Source organism: Mytilus trossulus, chromosome 5 (assembly GCF_036588685.1).
Source record: "Mytilus trossulus isolate FHL-02 chromosome 5, PNRI_Mtr1.1.1.hap1, whole genome shotgun sequence".
In the NCBI taxonomy this organism is placed as follows: domain Eukaryota; kingdom Metazoa; phylum Mollusca; class Bivalvia; order Mytilida; family Mytilidae; genus Mytilus; species Mytilus trossulus.
Window position 1 is genome coordinate 77,598,076 of NC_086377.1, and position 18,054 is coordinate 77,616,129.

At 34.3% G+C, this 18,054-nt stretch overlaps 1 long non-coding RNA gene across 1 annotated transcript; it reads left to right on the forward strand.

The window, feature by feature from the left end:
- The first annotated feature begins 790 nt into the window (after nucleotides 1–790).
- On the forward strand, nucleotides 791–3,335 carry LOC134717478 (uncharacterized). The gene is made up of 3 exons (XR_010107332.1): nucleotides 791–907; nucleotides 2,322–2,453; nucleotides 3,173–3,335. It is a non-coding gene; the product is annotated as an uncharacterized LOC134717478 (long non-coding RNA).
- The last annotated feature ends 14,719 nt before the right edge of the window (nucleotides 3,336–18,054 follow it).

Consider the following 18,054-nt stretch of genomic DNA (forward strand, 5'->3'; position numbering starts at 1 on the left):
ATTAAATCAACCATTTTCTACATAAGAAAATGCCGGTGTCAATTCAGGAATATGACAGTTATATAGCTTCCATTCGCTTGATGTGTTTGAGGTTTTGATTTTGAATTTAATAAGGGACTCTCCGTTTTTAATTTTCATTGAAGCTTGGTATTTTTTATACTTTACTTTTCTCATTTTATCTAGCAAAACAACGCGTTCCTAAAAAAAAGAATTCTAAATAAGTGTAACCGTAAATGAGTAAACATTTTTTTTCGCAAATGATTCAAATTTTACTACTGCACTTATTCATTGATAAATTGTGTATAAAATTGAAAAAATCCAAGAAAAATATCTTTCGTAAATAAAGGCAACAGTAGTATACCGAAGTTTGAAAGTCGATTAAGAAAAAACTAATCCGGATTATAAACTAAAACTGAGGGAAACACATCAAATATAAGAGGAAAACAACGAAACAACAGAAATATACTAAAATGAAACAAAAAACAAAACGACAATGCAACACACACAGAAACGAACTATAAGATAATAATTGCCATTTTCCTTACTTGGTACAGGACATTTTAAAAAATAGTGGTGGGTTAAAAATGGTTTTGTGGCTATCCAAACCTCCCGCTTTCATTTCAATGACATGAATCAGTAAGGCTAGCATTTGGATTGGTATGCAATAATGTTACTTTAATTCAATGTTTTATAATAATGAAAGGTCAATCAATCAATTTACTAGACATGGTCATTTTTACAGGCACAATCAGTATCCCCACTACAACCAGTATCCCAAGTACAACCAGTACTAACACATCTTGTCTAGATGATGATATACCAATCTGTAAAAATTCGGCAGCTGTATCTCTTGTGTGCAGAGACCGGGATTTGAGACAACACTGCAAAAAAACATGTGGATTGTACCGTAAGTATTATTTTTTGTACAAGATACTTTATTGTGGATACAAGCTGCTTACCCTTCAGAAGGATATGAGTTCAACTTCTTCATTTTGCTTGGGTTTTATTTCCTCAATCTCTCTCTGCGTTATGTTTTCTTTTCTTTTTTGACACTTGTATAGAATGAAAACTGTTAAAGGTGATAGAAAATTCACGATTTCTCTCTCGTTTTCACAAAATTTTGACACCCGTTTAATGTGTAATTGTTCAATCAAATCATTCTGGCTAAATGGTTATAAAATGAGTCATTAAAAAATCAACGTGGAATACACTGAGGTTTTTTTTCATTAAATATTTTATCTTTTTTTAATATTTTAATCACTTTGCTATCAAAAATCAACAAAAATCAACGGAAAATTGAAAAGAATTTTTTTACAAAATATGTTAATATGTAAACAGATATATATTACGAGATTTATGGAAACGTTTCGTCTTCAAGATGTATGGAGGGCTCAACGTGCTAGTTTGATATGCACTTTGAGTCCTCCATAAACTTCCAAGAAAAGAAGTATCAACAAATTCCTGTTGATGTCATTTGAATTTATATGTAAGCTAACTATATGCATAATATTATGAAGATTTAAAGATAAAGAAGGTCTTTATAATCCGAATTTTTTTATATTGAAAGATATATATATATAAGTTATAAAAATGCATCGTTGGTTGCATTTTATTGATACAAATCTATTTATCAACCTTAAGAGGAAATTTGGATTTACGTAAGAGTTAGAATATCATAACTTGTGGGGGGTCACAAAACGATTTACTACATGTCTGTCATTCGAACTGCAATTACTTTTAATCATAAATTTTTTTTAAATATTGAATCGACAAATATCAGTCAATTGAATATTGAATATTTTAATAACAAATAACTAAACTGATACTTAGTCGGTCTCATTTGGTTCTTGGTGAAAATGTGCCTTTCCATTTCTACTAGGTGTCAATCCCTCCTAACATCGTCAGGTCCTATATATAAGGCTCCTGACCTTGCTTGTTCCGCAGTAATAGAGGGATGCACTGGAAGTTGAGGCTGATCGTAGCCAACTGTGATATATATATTAATTTGCATCTCTCGGTGCTGTATTAGTACCATCGCTACAGGCTTATGAAACCCTAGTTCTACGGGACAAAACACAACTAAACGGTCGCTAACTTCATATACATTTTAATTTTGGGACTATTAAAAGTCTGAAACTATATCCTATAGAGAGGCCTGTCTATTGTTGAAGGTTATATGTTGCCGTCTAGATGTCTGTTGGTTATTTTTGTCCTCATGTTGCTGTCTTATGGGAATAAACTCAGCATCTACTTTGATTCAGAAATATATAAATAAATGTTGGATGCTAATTCACTAAACTATCGGCACATATATTTTGCAGCTCCACCTACGACTCAACAGACTATGGTGTGTGAAGATCACGTGATTGACTGTAATGACCAATCATTTCTGTCGGCTGTTTGTGGAAGACCGGAAGCTCAGTTTTTCTGTAAAAAATCGTGCAACAAGTGTTGTGAGTATTAAATTCTTTTTAATTTCTAATAATTTATATTTAGGATTTTTCAATAAAAAATATCTCAAAAAGCACCTTTCTATCTTTGAAGACTTTTGTATGTTGACCTCTAGGAACGCTTTGGTTATTTTAGATGAAAAATTGCGTACATGAAAGTCATATTTAAATAAGATGTGACGTTATTGCCAATGAGACAACTCTCCACCAGGACTTAATAACGTAGAAGGATATCCACTATACCACATCGTACAGACTTCAACAATGAAAACAATCAATACCGCATAGCTATAAAAGCGCATATCGCAGAACAAGTTACAAAAGGCCCCGAAACGACATAGGTAAAACAATCCAAACAAAAAAACTAACGGCCTGGTGTATGCACAAAACAATAAACAAAAAACAAATATGATATACAGCAACATCCACTACACATTCATTTGGTCAAATTCGGTTATTAAAAAATTGTAAAGTAGATAACTTTACCAATCTTTTTACCAACCGGGCCCTAATCTAATTTCTTGGTATTTTTATGCCATTTACTGGAAAGTGTTCAACATAAATTCTCTCAACAAAAAGACTTCGTATTTATAGGTTATTGCATTGCAACAAATTACTTAGATTTACAAGAAGCTCCGAAAATAGCAGTATCCTGTAAAAACTGTTCAGTTATTATCAGTTATTTTATGTACTTTTGTTATCCTATTTTTTTCATACTTCAGGATTAAAATTGGTTGATAAATGAAGTGGTTAAATGATGAGCCAAACCAAAACCGGGATAATTTACGACTAGTATTCCAAATCTAACTTTCTTTTATTACGTATCACATAAATCAAACTATCATGAAACTATATTACGAACTCGAATAAACAATCTTAAATATGCTCAGTGTTAACAACTTCTATTTAATCAATCTCAATTTCAAAACGCTTGTCGTCATCTACGCACAAACTAAGGCAAGATAATGGGCTTAATACGATTGCGTACGACAGACGCGCGTTTAAAAACACCCAACTACAAGTAAATTTCAAAACGATTTTTTTTTTATCAAAATGGCAAAATAAAAAGCTCAAACATTTCAAATGAATGGAAAACAAATTTCATATTCCTAACTTGGAACACAACGGGTGCCACATGTGGTGCAGGATCTGCTAACACTTCCGGAGCACCTGAGATCACCCCCAGTTTTTAGTGGGGTTCGTATTGCTAAAAAAAAGTGTTCTATGTTGTTTCTTGTGTACTGTTATTTGTCTGTTTGTCTTTTTTATTTTAAGCCATGGCGTTGTCAGTTTATTTTCGATTTATGAGTTTGAATGTTCCTCTGGTATCTTTCGCCCCTCTTTTGGAACAGTCATTTCTGTATTGAGAAAACATTGAATTAAACCTGGTTTTATCGCTAGCCAAAACCTACAACTTGTATGACAGTTGCATAGAATTCTATTTTAGTGTCAACAATGTGTGGGGAAAACAAACAAACATTAAAGGTAAAAATATCAACGATTAGGCTACAACAGGCAACAATGTGTAATCATCTTCATCACTATAAACACATACCTATATACCTATGTCAACAAAGAAAAAGTACATTGCATATAGACACTCTATTATAGACAAACAAAGTAACAGTAGTATACCGATGTTTTATATATTTCATTTCGTTTGAAATTGGGGTTTTCCCGTTTGGTATTTGTAGTAATTATATATAGATGGGAACTAGTGTAACTCTAGTTCTGCAAGAGTATGTACTATTTATAAAGTTTTATGTTACGTGCATAAGGCACGAGAATATTTTTGGCGGTTTCTACGGGTGGGTTTTATGGTACTATATAAAGTTTGGCATTTGAATGTATTAGTATCGAAGGAGCTCGCAGTTACGTCGAATCGTCACGAAGTTCGTCACATTAGTATATATATACAGTGGCTGCTATGTTTATTACATGTATTATTTTGTTTACATGTATCAAAAAACCTGTATTAAAAAGTTTAATAAAATTTGTATCGCAAGAGAAGATAATAATGTTACTGCGAGCAATAAATCCTATTTCTGTGTTTGTTTTGTTTAAAACCTATTGAATTTAGAGTAGAAATACTTTAAATTCGGACAAGCAGGGCGAGGGAGAATTTAAATAGTCATAAATCGATTGAGCGAAAAATTAATCCGGGTCAAAAACTAAAACCGAAGGAAACACATCAACTATAACCGGAAAATAAAGGAACAACAGACACACTGAACTAATACAAAAGCAAACGCCAAGTGAACATACATAGAAACAGACAGTAGATAACCACTGCCATGTTCCTGCATTTTCTGAAAAAATGATGGATATAACCTGGTTTTATGGCTAGTCAAATATCCCGCTTATATGGCCGTGTTAAAAAAACCCGCTAAAATGACAACACTACGTGTAAGGAATACAGTACGAACAAACGCAAGAATGCTCAGCACAGGAAATTCATAAATGAGTGATATAATAATACTTCACAACAAGAATAACAACGTATACCTCCCATGAATTTACGACAGCACACCAGGGCACCACAACCAAAATATAAACTGCGCGTCACATGAATGGATCAACGTCACAAATAAAGGCAATAGTAGTATACTGGTGTTCAAAAGTCATAAATCAATGAAATCGATTAACAGAAAACAAATCCGGGTTACAAAACAAAATCGATGAAAACACATCAACTATAATAGGAAAACAAAGGAACAACAAGAACACCAAAGTGCACTAAAACAAACGCCAACACACATAAAAACCAACTATTTGCTAACAGCTGACATTTTCATAACTTGTTACAGAACATTTTAAGAATCATAACAGAGAAACGTACAAACAAATTATATAAGAGTCGACGTATTTGTTATGACGTTTATACTATCACATGTAAATTGACATGACCAAGAATAAATGCAATTGTGTTTGTAATGGTGTTAGTTTTTGGTTTTCTAACCTTTTTTACTTCTAAATCAAAACTGTGTATAAATAGATAAATCCAGTGCATATAGTTGCTTTACACTTATTAAGTATATGAAGTTGCTGATTATTTAACTTAACTTTTAAAAACATATGGAATTCAACAATACTGGCAAATAAGACATAAGTGAAAATGTACCAAAAAAACAGAATTCAAACCTCAAACGAAATAAACAGGCAACAACTCAGCACAAAATGTCCCACCGGACCCACGGGTATAAGAAAGTAATAACTGAAAGCGGGAAATATAAATCGTCTCCAACAACGAAAATTAGACATAACAAAATATCAAACCGTACTTACAAAAGAATCACCATAACGAAACACATGAATGTTGGATATATAAATACCGAGACACGTCGTATAGCAATGCGATTCAAACTCGGAAACACAGTCATATATACGGGAATCAATCACGTTGGTACTAAGCACATCAGACGAGGTAGATGATTAACCAAAATCTAAAACGTATAATAGAAATATCGTTGATTACTTTAAGCACAGATACATCGTTAAGATCAACTAATGTGTGATGGTGTCCATAAAATTTACGGAATGTCATTTGTAATCTTTCCTCCTCATAATTCTGTGGGAGCCTTTTCTGTGTAAGGAGCACACTCATGTGTATAAAGTCCGTATAGTGTGAACATGCACAAGCATAGCGTGTCAATTGAGATATGTAAAAATATACGACGGAGCAGACGGTATGTTACTGCTGAGAAACGGGAAATTTATAATTGGGAAGTTGAAATCATCCCGTTTGTCATAGATTTGAGTTTGAAGTCGTCCATCTCGGTCAATATTCAGGAAATATCTAGCAGGAGGCAGTCATTCTAGTACCAAAAGTGTCCTTAATTTCAAGTTCACTGTGACATATGAGATGCAAGTACTGACTGAAATATGGGTTATTCAGTGATGGGACATCATCGATATATTTTCAACTTTTTTTATTCGAGCGTCACTGATGAGTCTTTTGTAGACGAAACGTGCGTCTGGCGCATATACAAAATTTCAATCCTGGTATCTATAATAAATTTATTTAAAAGTAAAATTCGACAATTTCGAAAGGTTGGTTTTCTTTATTGTCTTTTAGAAGGTTCTGAGTGAATTTTGCTTCATACCAGTACAAAAAAAATCAGCTAGTAGGGGTGCACAATACGTTCCCATTGGACTACAGACTGTCTGTTGAAACATCAATCTTCCAAAGCCAACAACTATATTGTCGATCAAAAAGTCCAGCTAATTTATAGTATCATCTTCAGTGTATTTTCTGATAGAATCAGTTTGGTTCTCAGTCATAAAATAAGAATAATTAAACGCCAAAACACGAAATCTTTATCTACGATTATCATTTTATAGAAAAGGCTCTGTTTAGTGAAGTCAATCAAACAAACGGTTGAAGATATCTCATCACAATATTTCTGAAGACTATATTTTACAGTAGACAGAAGGTAGTCAGCACTTTAAAAAGATGTTAAGTCGAACATCTTGATAACCACTATGAATTTGTTGTATCATGATGGTAGATTTTCTTCGTTTTCTTTGATTTTAATACCAAAAGAGAGAAGGGCAGATTTGTAAAATTCATCTTTTGTATATGAAGTTAAAGAATATAATGTAAAATTACGAGGTTTGCTTTTTACTAGTATTCCAAGCTCTTTTGACAAATTGTTCATTTTTGTGTGAAGAGCAAATATCTAAATGCCGCGAAGAGGTCTTGTGGTTATTTTTAGGATATATACTTTCTTATTTTCGAATATAAAGCCTTGCCCATCTACCCTCTTCTTGACATTTATCTCTTGTGATTGAAGCGAACACTCTTGTGATCTAAACATGCCTGGCCGTTTTACGTGAATGTTAAACTATTCAAGAGAAGCTAGACGTATGAACACATGTTTGTTTTTAGGGCCAGCTGAAGCAAGCCTCCGGGTGTGGGAATTTATCGCTGTATTGGAAGCTCATTGGTGGCCTTCTGCTTGTTTTCCGCTCTTTGGTTGGGTTGGTGTCTCTTTAACACATTCTCCATTTCCGTTCTCAATTCTATTTGCTAACGTGCATGACTGCATTGGTTCAATTGCAATTATCTTTGAAACACACCATGCTATCTATAATCTGCTGATACAGCAACAAAAGGGGAAATAATATACTTCGGGCTATCCCCTCAAATAATCGACAGTTACTGGTTATGAATTGGTTTAAGATTGGGTTTTTTGTTGAAACAGTTATCCAGATAATCTCATCGAATGGACATGTTTTCACTTTTTTACTAATACTGATTTCTTTCCCTCATGTTTCCCTATTAATGGTTGAATTTCTGTCCCCTCTATGTAAACCAATGTAAACCTAGGGAAAAGACCTACTGACCCTTCCGGGTCACCTCAGTTCATCCCATCTTATGTTAATTTGTGTTACATTGAAAGTCTGTCTTTAGTTTTCTGTGCAGAGTTTTCTGACCTGCCATGTTGGTGTCTGCCTTTCTTCCACTTATGGGTTTTTAAATCCCCTTGGCATATTTTCCCCCTTTTTAGCTCACCTGGCCCAAAGGGCCAAGTGAGCTTTTCACATCACTTGGCGTCCGGTGACCGTCGTCGTCGTCCGTCGTCCGTCGTCGTTAACTTTTACAAAAATCTTCTCCTCTGAAACTACTGAGCCAAATTAAACCAAACTTGGCCACAATCATCATTGGGGTATCAAGTTTAAAAAATGTGTCCAGTGACCCGGCCAACCAACCAAGATGGCTGCGATGGCTAAAAATAGAACATAGGGGTAAACGTCTGGGCCAAGTTCATTATAGATAGAAATCATTTTAAGCAGCAAGAATGTTCAGTAAAGTAAGATGTACAAACACATCACCATCATCAAAACACAATTTTGTGATGAATCCATCTGCGTCCTTTGTTTAATATTCACATAGACCAAGGTGAGCGACACAGGCTCTTTAGAGCCTCTAGTTATTATATATTATCAATCATTCACATAGACTAAGGTGAGCAACACAATCATTATAGGTCTTGAACGTTCTTTAAAACTTTTGTGAGAGATATGAATTGCTTGCACCAAATGTCTTATCTTACAATTCGATCAAATCTGTGTCAGATAAAATGTTTCTTATTGGGATATTAATTCCATTCGTATACTGCTTCTCCTTAGTGGACGGTAAGTATTGTTGAAAACAAATATCTTACCTAAATATTGTGACTTGGATGGAGAGATGTCTAATTGACACTCATACCTCATCTTCTTATATCAATATAGGTAAAATTAACATAGATGTATTACACGTATATGATTTCACTATTAAAATACTGAACTTTTGAACAAAATCCGTTCATATATTTCCCTATTAATGGTTGAGTTTCTGTCCTCTCTATGTAAACCTATGTAAACCTAGGGAAAAGACCTACTGACCCTTCCGGGTCACCTCAGTTCATCCCATCTTATGTTAATTTGTGTTACATTGAAAGTCTGTCTTTAGTTTTCTGTGCAGAGTTTTCTGACCTGCCATGTTGGTGTCTGCCTTTCTTCCACTTATGGGTTTTTAAATCCCCTTGGCATATTTTCCCCCTTTTTAGCTCACCTGGCCCAAAGGGCCAAGTGAGCTTTTCACATCACTTGGCGTCCGGTGACCGTCGTCGTCGTCCGTCGTCCGTCGTCGTCGTCCGTCGTCCGTCGTCCGTCGTCCGTCGTCGTTAACTTTTACAAAAATCTTCTCCTCTGAAACTACTGAGCCAAATTAAAGATATATTTTTCAACATTCAGTGTGCTTATTTTTCAATTATTCAAAGAAAAAAACAACGTGTAAGTGACAGCTAGTGTTGATAATTGTTAAAACAGTAATTAAGAAGTTTAACATGCAATAGTCAGTTTTTAATCCTTTCAATCATCATAATAACAATCCAGTTCACCGGGATTTTACTTGCATGAGCAAGATGACATGTGCCATATGTTGAGCAGGATATTCTAACACTCCCGGACCAAATGAGATCACCCCTGTTTTTTTGTGGGTTCGTATTGCTCAGTCTTTAATTTTCTTTTTTTCTTTTTTTTTTGTCTTTTGATGTGTTTCAATTTATGTTCGACGTTTGTATTTCCCTTTGGTATCTTTCGCTTCTTTTTTATCAAGATCATTAGCTTTTAAATTCGATGTTTTATTCAAAAGTTTTTAAATTGATTCCAAAAATTAAACAAGTTAAAGAGGATATAAATTCGTTTTGATTTTGTAGGCTTCCGCTGCTATAACTGTAAAAATTTGAACAGTGTTTCGAAATGTTTCTTCAGAACAAGCTGTGGTCAAGACGAGGTATGAAATAACATTACAGTGAACAAACATAAAAAAAAAACACTATCTAGGCAAGATAACAAGGACAGATCGAAATAGCGTTTAAGGTGGTACATAACACTACAGGGAGATAACTCTGTAAAAATCAGCTGAAAGTTTTAATTACGTTCTATTTTTCAAGAAATACTAAGCTTCTCAACGATCATAATTGGTGCTAATCAAACTGCTATTTGTCCAACGAAAAATTTCCGATAAAGTATGTGGTTCAAGTTTTATGTTTTTGTCATATGGTCAAAGTAAACATTTTGTCAAAATTTTATGAAAATTAAACGAGCCAAATTAATTGCTTGGTACCACCTTAAATGAAAAAAGATAAGAAACACTTATCTAGTAAAGATTAAAAGGACAGATTGAACAACAAAAACTATGTTTTCAAAATTTTATGTAGATATAGGAAGATGTGGTATGAGTGCCAATGAGACAACTCTCCATCCAAGTCACAATTTATAAAAGTAAACCATTATACGGTCTTCAACATTATATTAATATACTTTTTGCACAATATTCTGTATTGATTTTCTCTATTATTTTGTCCATTTTTCTCTATTCTTTATTTCTATGTCTAATTTTCTCTGTTTTATATATTTTGCTACTTATTCTCTCTGTAAACGTCCATTCATACCTTTACTTACTAGTATTATCTATTATGTGAACGTTCCCATACATTTTTTAGTCATGTTCACTTTCAAGATATCCTGACGAGTATGGTGTAGATATATACAGTCTAGGTTGCTTGTCAAAAAGTGTAAGTAGTATAATAGGAAAAACACAGGATACACATATATCCATTACACAAAATATGCCTTCAACACGGAGAAAAAAATATCATCTCACTACAAGTTTAAGACAGTCCCTAGCACAAGCTTGAACCGAATTAACTCTAGATGTGTATTACAGCCGATTTCATTGAGTGTGAAGGCAAATGTAATATCTTTGGTTAGCTCGCTTGTTAGATGAACCGTGAAGTCATTATTAGGTCAGGTATACTATCCTCCTTTCGAAGTAGCCTAGTTCAACAGACAGATAGGTTGATTATCTGTAGGACTAGTCTACTCTTAAAGAGAGTTTATCTAACCTAATAATGACTTTACGGTTCAGCTAGCAAGTAACCTAACCAACGAAATTACCTTTGCCTACACACTCAATGCAATCGGCTGATAGAATAGAAAACCAATTTTATTGAGTGCATGATATCGAAACCTTGTAACCGAACCTTCTGCATTCAGAGCGTTTATCACTCAAAAGAATCTTCAACCAATTCCCCGAAAAAAATCTGATTATGTATTGAATTATTAAATGTAAAAAAAAAAAAAACTGGAACCAGAAGTGTATAAGGATATCAAAAAGGAAGATGTGGTATGATTGCCAATGAGACAATTCTCCACAAGAGACCAAAATGACACAAAAAATTACAACTATAGGTCACCGTACGGCCTTCAACAATGAGCAAAGCCCATACCGCATAGTCAGCTTTAAAAGGCCCCGAATGACAATGTAAAACATGCTTTTAATATTAATATATTAATTGTAATATAAAGTTTAAAAAAACATCAATATGAATAATTTCGGAATAGATTATTAAGCAAAATTATTTTTAAACATATGTAAGAAGATGTGGTACCGTATAGCGGCTTATTTCCGCGGGGTGTACATTTTCGCTTTTTTTCGCGGATAGTACATGATATCGCCAAAATAAATTCCGCCAATATAAAAGTGCACATGCGAATGTTTTTACAAAAGTTTTGAATCCGCCAAAATATTTCGTATACCTTATTCGATGAAAATCGCGAAATTTTACACACGTAAAAATAACCCGCTATACGGTATGAGTGCCAATGAGACAACTCTCCATCCAAATCACAGTTTTTAAAAGTAAACCATTTTAGGTCGAAGTATGGACTTCAACACGGAGCCTTGGCTCACACCGAACAGAAAGCTATATTATAAAATCCTTCAAACGGAAAAAACAACAGTCTAATCTATGTAAAACCGAGACACGAGAAACACTTATGCACCACATCAACAAACGCCAATTACTGAATATCATATTTCTGTATATAATTAAAAAAAATGCATGTTTCTCGTTTTTCTCGTTTCTCGTTTTTAGATAGATTAGACCGTTTGTTTTCCCGTTTGAATGGTTTTACACTTGTAATTTTTGGGGCCCTTTATACTTGCTGTTCGGTGTGAGCCAAGGCTCCGTGTTGAAGACTGTATCTTGACCTATAATGGTTTACTTTAATAAATTGTTACTTGGATGGAGAATTTTTCTCATTGGCGCTTATACCAAATCGTGCTATATCTATGAAAAAATCGTCTTTAACTTTATAGGTTTGTGATATGATAGAAGGTATAAACACAGCAACATTTGGACGGAGGACAGTGGCCTCTTTAACACGTTGTTGTAATACGGATAACTGCAATAGTAAGTGTTTAATTAATATTTGATTATTGTACTTTCCTTTAAAACAACTCCATTCAGGGTCGGACATTGTTTAAAAGATTTTAACTATATGTCCCCATTTAAAAAAAAAACATTGTTCGTCAAAAAATGGGGATTCCAAATAACGGAATCCCCTTTTTGGATCTGCCACTTCCCTTATTTGTCATTTTCTATCGCTGTGTTTTTTTGTTTTTTTTTTTATATCTATAGAGCATCCCTCGAGAGCTGCAATTTAGGGTTCATTGGAATCCGTGTTAACTTCCTATCAGGATTGATGGAAATGTGTCAATAACATATTCATAACAATATTATTTACAAGGACAATTCCCACCCCAACACAAAGGGAGTGCTAGGACGTACACCGGGAAGTCTGTAATTATGGCGGTGGAAGCCGAAGTTCTAAAGAGAACCTTCTGGTTTCTCGGCGGATACAGACAAACCGAAGACATTTCACCAAAATTGATCTCTTGGTCAATGTTAGGGATCTCTTGGTCAATGTTAGGGATCTCTTGGTCAATGTTAGGGATCTGTTGGTCAATGTTAGGGATCTCTTGGTCAATGTTAGGGATCTGTTGGTCAATGTTAGGGATCTGTTGGTCAATGTTAGGGATCTGTTGGTCAATGTTAGGGATCTGTTGGTCAATGTTAGGGATCTGTTGGTCAATGTTAGGGATCTCTTGGTCAATGTTAGGGATCTGTTGGTCAATGTTAGGGATCTGTTGGTCAATGTTAGGGATCTGTTGGTCAATGTTAGGGATCTGTTGGTCAATGTTAGGGATCTGTTGGTCAATGTTAGGGATCTCTTGGTCAATGTTAGGGATCTCTTGGTCAATGTTAGGGATCTCTTGGTCAATGTTAGGGATCTGTTGGTCAATGTTAGGGATCTCTTGGTCAATGTTAGGGATCTCTTGGTCAATGTTAGGGACAACTTTGAGTACCACGGTTTAGTTTTCGTGATAAAAGCAGTTGTATTTAATTCGCATCACCATCAGTTGCAATAGTTACAAAATTCAACTTTCATCAAAGTTTAAGCTTGAAGGCTTACTAGTAATTGTCGTGACAAATTTATGTATAAAATGCGAACAAAATAACATATACATCTATATCTCATTGTGATCTAATTTTTAATTTATTTTTCCGTTTTTACATGCAGAAAATTTGCTCCAACAATCTACTCGTAAGTTAGTAATACATATGTTAATGGTCAACGTTAAATAGTGAAAATTCTATGACAGGGAAATAATTCAACTAAGCTATTCAAGCAAACCACATTGGAGTAATTGTATTCTTTATATTCTATGACCCTATTATGTTGTCTTCTTTTATTTATTTTTTATTTTATTTTCGATTGTGGACCAATAATTATCTAGTTTATGTTTTTCCTATTTATCTCTTATCTGTAAACTGCACCCAAATCCTCAGAAAGAGGTTATTGAATTCATTTTTTAAATACGACATATATTTCTTATGTTGTCACAGGAGAAAAAAAATAAAATAGACTAGTATACAAAATTAAACACAACAGAAAATTAAAAGACTGAGCTACTCGAAGCCCACCATAAGCTAGAGGTGATCGCAAACTGCTTTGTAAGGGTAAACATATTCTGTTCTACATGTGGCACCCGTCGTGTTGCTCATAAACTTCTAGTAAACAAAACTATGAGCGTAATCTATCAAAAGAATTTCATAACTAATTAGTTGATCTAACCGCTTTCTGACTGCTAAGCTATAAATTCTTGACGAGACACTGTTATACAAAAACAATTAGTTTAAACAATATTTTATTTCAAAAAGTGCACAAAATATAATTATTCAAAAAGAAAAACAGGGATTCGGAAACAAGAAAAACTTATATAAATCCGTCTTACCAAAACAATTGCAACCACCCGAAAGTCGTTAGATTTATCATAGATCAATACGAGAACTGCTCAATTATACAACAAAGCGGTCGGAAGAACAAAGAATAAAATAACATCCGTAAAATTTAAAACTTTCTTTCTTTCTTCGTTTAAGATGTATCACAAACATCGCAAGTACCCATGCATCAACCAACACTGAAGTCTACAGAAATACCAACATCATCAGCTCCTGTGATTTATTCCAGTTCTGGACCACGTACTTCATCTGTTCCTCTTTATACGACACATCACAGCACTGAACCCACAGTTAAACCATGTCTAGATACAGGGACCCAGTGTACACAGAAAGATTTCCAACGACTAGTGTGTGGTGTCAAGGAGTTTGAACCCCTATGTGCAAAGTCATGTGGCCTTTGTAAATAATATCATGTAATAAAATATAAGTTGTTTACAAGAATTTTCATTTATTAGAGATAACGAAGCTCTTTCGGGTTCAAAAATATTGCAACTATTAAAACAAAATAATTGTTAATTATTACATTAGTTGCAATGAATTACATTGATTTCCCAGTTAGATAAATCTGATAATTTCACATGTGAAATAAACGTGGTTATTTCACTCTCTGACGTCATAGTATGATACAACGGTTACACGCCATTATTCCGACAGCCCATTAGTCCGACAGCCCATTGGTCCGACAACCCATTATTCCGACAACCCAATAGTCCGACAACCCATTGCTCCGACAACCCAATACTCCGACAATCCATAAGTCCGACACTTCTCAAGTCAAGTATCAGGGTATCAGGGTAAAATAATTTTTTGTCTCTCTGTATTATGATATATTATTACGTTTTTAAGAAATAACTTACATAAGACTAAGGTAGTTCAAATACTTTCTATATACTCAGTTCGAATTCTGTATATAGAATAGAACAGAAAATAATATTTCATTTTCCAAATAACAGGGTCTATAAAGAGCATTTAAATCAAGACCAACCAGTGATGGTGCGAGCTACTGATGATACCCCGCCCAAATATTTCGGTGAACAGAAAATTGTTGAGATGTTTATCTAAAAAAGCATCACACAGTATAACTGACTTATATAAACCTTGAAACCAAATTTCAGAAATCATTGTATTGTAGTTTCTGAGAAAAATATGACGAAAATGTTCAACTTAGATCTCATGTAAAGCGTGTTCGGTAAACAGAAAGTTTTTGAGTTAAGAATCTGAAAATGCATCACACGATAAACCCGACTTCAATAAACCCTGAAACCAAATTTCAGAAATAGTTGTAATGTTGTTGATTAAAAATGCAACGAAAATATTGACGCGGCGAACGGACGAATTTATAGACAGAGACAGAGGTAAAACAGTATACTCCCCACTTTTTCGAAGCGGCGGTATAATGATTGGGTCAACATTAAGACATTACAATACTAATATATACTAGTAAGTTATCTTTATTTCACCATAAGCCTCAGTCACAATCGGAGCCAAAACAAAATAGGCAAAAAAAGAACTAACACATTGATATCAAACAACAGTCAGTATCAAGACCTGTACTACATAACTCAAATGAACTAACAATAAAATCATCATTTTCCCATAGTAGTTAAGTTTTCTTGTGTTCACATCGAAAATTAATCATGCTCATCTAACTTTTAAAAGTTCTGAAAAGTGCTGAAAGAGTTCATCCCTCAAATTATTATGAAGGGAGTGTTCGATAGAAAAATGACGCTCATCCTCAACTTTATCAGCTGTACAATACGATCTGTTGAGTATCTGGCATTTTCAATTCCTAATGTAATGGCTGAGCACCGATTCTTAATTAACGTTTGAACTACCTTTCTTAAAATCGATGATATCTAAATATGTTTTTTCCTTGAAACAATCTTTAAGGTGGTACCCAACACCTTCACAAAAATTAATTTGGCTCGTTTAATTTTCATCAAATTTTGACAAAGTATATTTACTTTGACCCTTTGAGAAAAAATTAAAAAAATTAACCAACCGTTTTTTCAAAAAAAATACACTGGTTATATAGCAGTTTGACAAAAACTAATTTTGATCATTGAGAAGCTTAATATTCGCATAACAACACAACGTAATTAAAACGTTTAACTGATTTTAAAAAGTTATACCCCTGTTGATACCACCTTAAATGAAAAATAAGTGTCAAGTATGCCACACAACACATATTGTACTAAGTTTTTTCAATTAGATAATTTGACAAAGACACAAGCGTGACAAGAATTTCACAGATTGTCTAAGATTTTTTACTTGTTGTTATTGGCTTTTATACTGCAGTCGTTATATGTAAGCAGTCAAATTGCGTTGACTGTTTGTTTCTTTGTTATATACAGTCTCTGACCCGATATCACTTTTCCAATTGAATATTTAAATAGAAGTTGCCAAAATGTTCATGTCCGTCATATTTGTTTTTCGTAATAAGTTAACTGTTAACTTGTAAATCATAAGTCCTGCACTCCCCCCCCTCCCAACCATTATAAAAGCGGCATATTTTTCTTGATTTTAAAATGAGCTCGGGATATAAAATTAGTATCCCTAGTCTACAAATATATTGAATGTCATCTCTCATACTATGTCTGATCTATCGCTTTTGGAAGTGCCTTGTAGTTGTCTCCGTATTTCGTGGATTCATATTCCCGAACATGGTATTCATAAAAAAAAAACAAGCGAACGTTAACAGCACAGATTGACAGTTGACACACAAACGACGAAATATAAACAAATAAAATACCCAGACACGTAAAACGAAAGAGGATCGAAGCTTCAGTAAGGACTGAGCAGTTGCAATAAGTATGTGTATCAAGTCCAATATAACGGGAGACAATATCCCGCATGGACAAAAAATTGGAATCAAAACGGACAACCCACAATATCAACATGATCAACGAGAACAGAGTTGGTCTGTTTAAAGAAAATTTACCCATACACGCAATACAGATGCATTGTCGGAGTATTGGGCTGTCGGAGTAATGGGTTGTCGGAATAGTGGGCTGTCGGAGTATTGGGCTGTCGGAATAGCGGGCTGTCGGAGTAATAGGCTGTCGGAATAATGGGCTGTCGGAGTAATGGGATGTCGGAATAATGGTTGTCGGACTAATGGGATGTCACCGGTCCGACACCCCATTAGTCCGACGCCCCATTTATCCGACACACCAATAGTCCGACAATACAATTAATCCCGACCAATAGTAGTAAGCTAGCTGATACACAGAAACTTGCTAATTGTGAACCTAGTGTTAGACCAGTTTTTTTTTTTAGAGCAATCAGGGACACATCGATAGTACTATTATGTAAATGTTTATCTTTACGAGGAATGACATAAAAGAACCCCCCATAAGATAACTTGCATACCGAAACTGTGAACAAACACTTTCCACATCCATTAACTTGTTATTAACCCGCTTTCTGAACGGAATTGCTTACCCCTCACCCCTCCATTGCGGGAGATGCAAACAACAATCTTCAACTTCAACTCATTTATTGGTAAATGAATTGATTCACTATTGTTGATTAAAGATATAGATTAATTGGTTAGTTTGACCAACACCGAAAACTGTGAGTTCTTTCCGTATTTATTTGATAGTTTATTGTTAGTCCTTTTATATCGATGTATTGTATTTGAAATAAAAGTGAACACAAATTCAGGAATTTTACGACTTAGATCAAGGGGTACCCCTAGAGTATCTATATTAAAGGCAACAAAAAAATCGACCAATTATGTATATAAGAAAAAAGGACACTACAAATGTTCAAGTAAAACAATCCCTATATATTTTTGTTTAGGGGCCACCTGAAACACGCCTCCGGGTGCGGGAGTTTCTCGCTGCATTGAAGACCCATAAGTGGCCTTCGGCTGTTGTCTGTTCTTTGGTCTGATTGTTGTCTCTTTGACATATTTCCCATTTCCATGCTCAATTTGACTATTAAGAATAATAAAAGTTGTT